Below are 3,984 nucleotides of genomic sequence, written 5' to 3'. Positions count from 1 at the left end.
CCCGCCGGGAGGAGGGGAGACCCAGGACACCTGGAGGGACGATGTCTCTGCTGGCCTGGGAACGCCTTGGGGTTCCTGGAGGAGTTGGAAGAAGTGGCTGGGGAGGGAAGTCTGCGAAAAGCGATCGTTCGGTGACAACTGAGTGCGGGACAGCTGCAGCTTAGCAGAGAGCAAAGGGGGTTGAGGGGTAGGTGATTGAGCAGCACCACAGGGAGGGATGACCAACGGCTGAGAAGGTTGGTGGCTTTGCTTATTGAGGTTTTGACCCCAAGTTTACAAGCCACTAACCTGCTTCTCTAGCCTCAGTGGTTCCGGTCCTGTTGCTGGTGGACGTCTGTTCCATACTCATTCTCAATAAATCATTTGCTTTTCTATTGTCTGGCTGAAATTCTGGGTCCTCTGTTCTGAACGTTACAAGACATGAGCTACTGAGGCAGCAGACAGTAATTTCTATATGCTGTATGAATGTTTGGCTCAATCTGATTGGCGGGTTTTAATTAAACCTTGCTGTTAACATCAGGTTTTATAACTTGAAGTGGTGGTGCCTCTTCAGATTTACTGAAGATTTGCATCTCAAGGCTTCTGGTTAAATAAATTTGCATGCTCCAAAAGATTGGCTTGCATTATTTTACCTCATAACATCAAACCAGAGAGGTTTGTCTTACACTGAAAGACGACTGAAGGTCTTCAGTCTTGTTGGCTCAGATAAAGCATGAAACCAGCAGGAACTAGTTCAGCAGGAACTCGTCTTCTATCTGGACCTCAGGTTGTCCATCAGTTCATTCAGTATCATCTGTTTCTGCCAGGCTGAGGTGAACCGCAGACTAACCCCAACGCCCTCAAAGAAAACACAACCGTAGGAAATGGCTTTAAAACCCCGAAGAAGATGGGTTCAAAGGGCTTCCACCTCATCTGTGTGAGCTGATGAATAAACTGATAGTGGATGCATCTTCATTCATTCAGCTGTTTGACCCCTGGATCTGCAGGTGGATCTTTAGGTGCAGCTTCTGCTGCTGGAACAAATGCAACCAAAATAAAAATGGAGAGGAAAAATGTTCAGGGAGCTCAGGGGCAGGGGAAACAATTCACGGAGATGATCAAACCTCTGACAAAGAAGCTGGAAGAGATAATGAGCACATGTAAAAAGTTGGGTGAAGAATCATCAGTAGTTCTGGCAAATTATGCTCTGAGAGAGATGGAACATTTTCTGGTTCTGCTTGTAAAGGTGGAAGAGTAAAGGCATGTCTCTAGTACTGGTCTTAGTGCAAAACACAATTCTTGATCTGCTAGCACTCGTCTGTGTCTTTCCAACCCCTGAGACAGATGAACAGCTGAGAAAGTTCATCGTAGACTCAGCTGATCAGAGTGAAAACGTTACAAAAGATTCTGTAAAGATGAAGCAAAAACTCAGTTTACAGGAGAACAATCAGACCCTAATGAGCTAGCTGATCTGTTTTCTTATAATTACTTTTTTTATTGCATTTAGAGTTACAGATGTATATTCTGTACAGTCAGCTTCGTAAAACAAAGTATCAAACTCTTCAGATCAGAACAGGAAAACTGTCCTTCACATGTAAATATTGTAAATATTACAGTAATATCTGTTAACTCAGACTGCTGAGTTCAGAGTCCATAAATCAGGCTTTTTAAATGTTTTATTAAACCCGACATTCAGTTCAGTCAATAGATCATTTAATGTTTTCACGTTTTAAAATTCGTTGAGATTTGTTTTTATTTTCTGATCATATAATCAAATAAAGTTCTTGGAATAATTTATGTGCTCATCTTCTTCCTCATCTTCTCTGTAAGTTTGAATCCGCCTCCACCACCAGGGGCGCTGTCTGGTTCTTTATCAGATTTATCTGAGCTGGTTTCCATAAACATCAGCTTCTGCATGTTATTTTTGATTTTTTGTGTCCTGTAGTGGGAAATTTTATTATAAAGTAACACCTGCTGGTTGTGTCATGTCTTTATTAGTCCATGAACTCTCACCATGTGCACCTGGTTGTTTTCTTGCAGCTGCCTGGGAGTCAGACCGACTCGGGTTGGATCCGTCATTAAAAACTACGGCAAGCCGTTTGTAGAGTAACACAGTAAAAACCGTTGAAAATAACTTATTTATACATGTCACAATTTATAGATTTAGTTTAAAAACTAAATATTTAGCCTTACAATTAAATATTTAGTTAGAAAGCTAAATATTTGGTTTCCAAATACCTATTTATTTCTAACTAAATATTTAGCTCTTAACTATTTACTTAACACACTAATCATTGAATTTACAAACCAAATATTTAATTTTCAAACTAAACATGGCTAAATATTTAGGTCCAAGCTGAATATTTAGAAAATATACAAACTGGTTTGAACGTCGGAACATCAAAAATATTTAGCTTTCCTGCTAAATATTTAGTTAGTAAGTTAAATATTTAGTTCGGAAAATAAATATTTAATTTGGAGCGAAATATTTGATTTTTTTTACAGCTACATAGTTAGCTCAGACTTAACCATTTGGTTGAGCACTAAATATTTAGCTTAAAAAACAAAATATTTTAATGACGGGCTAAACAAACCAAATTATTGCTGTATTTTTTGTGACTAAATGTCAGCAAGTGTCACCCCGTAAACGTGACTGTGAAAATATCCTAGCGGAAGTCCGCCTTTCTCCTCCCTCGCCTCCACCACAGAAGAAGAAGAAGAAAATGAGGAGCAGCCTTTAGCTGCCGACGCTACGCGGAACTTAGCGAGCAGCTAGCTGTGTAGCCTGCCCGCTGCTGGTATCTGGGGATTCATTTGATCTAACAGAGCCTTTCGGTGCTGCAGTCACCAGCCAGGCGGTGTGAATGTCCCGCAGAGCTTCCGTAGAGTTTATTATCACCTTCAGCTGGCTGTTTCTGTTGTTTCTGACAGGAAACCGGAGGAGTGTTGAGCTAGGCTAACAGTTAGCAAGCTAGCTTGCTAACCATTTTGTTCTGGATCCAGTTCGCTTTAAACCGGCTCATACCGCAGCTCTGTGAGTATACTTTTATTTTTAAATCGGTGAACTTTAGAGTGAAAATGATGAGTTGACGTTTATTCGGATTGGTTTTTATCTTATAATGTTTATTGGGAGGCTGTCGTGCTAGCCTAGCAGAAAAGCTCTTGTTTATCAACAATGTTTATTTATAAAATATAATTTTACAGATCAGCGACTTCACGAACTTCACCCAGGTTTCCCCCAGAAAACCTGCTAGGCCTGGTGGTTGGGTGCTCAGGCAGTCTTTGGTCCAGCGGCCCGCCTGCTTTTCAGTTAAATGTCTAAAGTTGACAAGAGATTTGAAAATATCCCTTGATAATTATGTTATTGGAAGATTATTATTGAACGCCAACTCTAATGTCTTAAAAATGCAAACATTAAAAAATAAGCCTGGTGGGGACACAAGTAAAGCCTGGTGGCCCGCCAGGCTTATAATACACTGGAGGAAACCCTGATCACTGTTCATGGTTAACAAGAGCCCCACAGTTTTCCTCCAGTAAATTAACATAAGTGAAATTATTGCTCTAGTCCAGTGTTTCTCTACCTTTTTTATGCCGGCGCCCCCCAGCCTTCATCCAGGTCCCTCACCGCCCCATCAAAGCATTTGTAGGCTACTTTTCACTGAATATTGTTTTATTATTAATATTACTATCACTGTTGTTGATGATTTTCATGGTTGTTTCTGGAGTTATCGTCAAACATAATTTAACAGAGAACAAAAAAGCCATGAGAATAAAAGTTATTTTCACAGGCGTCTGAAAAATGCAGTGAATGGATAWTAACAGCAGCCAATCAGAGTGGATCAATATTCTTATTCTGTGTCATTTTCTAGTTAAGTTTTTCACAAAATGATAAAAGATGTTCAACATGCCAGTTTAAACTCTGATCTATTAGCAACCGACTGAGCTGCAGCATTAAAACATGGATAGAACTGTAACTACATTAATCACAGCTCTTCTTCTCTTCAG

General features: G+C 40.1%; 1 protein-coding gene across 1 annotated transcript in view; it reads left to right on the top strand.

Annotated features, from left to right (window-relative positions):
* The first annotated feature begins 2,673 nt into the window (after positions 1-2,673).
* Positions 2,674-3,984, top strand: part of rspry1 (ring finger and SPRY domain containing 1) — a 13,694-nt gene continuing 12,383 nt past the window's right edge. The window contains exon 1 of the mRNA XM_008412692.2: positions 2,674-3,013. The gene's annotated coding sequence lies outside the window, so the exon portion shown is untranslated. The remainder of the gene's footprint in view (positions 3,014-3,984) is intronic.

This window comes from Poecilia reticulata, linkage group LG6 (assembly GCF_000633615.1).
Source record: "Poecilia reticulata strain Guanapo linkage group LG6, Guppy_female_1.0+MT, whole genome shotgun sequence".
NCBI classification, from domain to species: domain Eukaryota; kingdom Metazoa; phylum Chordata; class Actinopteri; order Cyprinodontiformes; family Poeciliidae; genus Poecilia; species Poecilia reticulata.
This window is presented reverse-complemented; position numbering and strand designations above follow the sequence as displayed.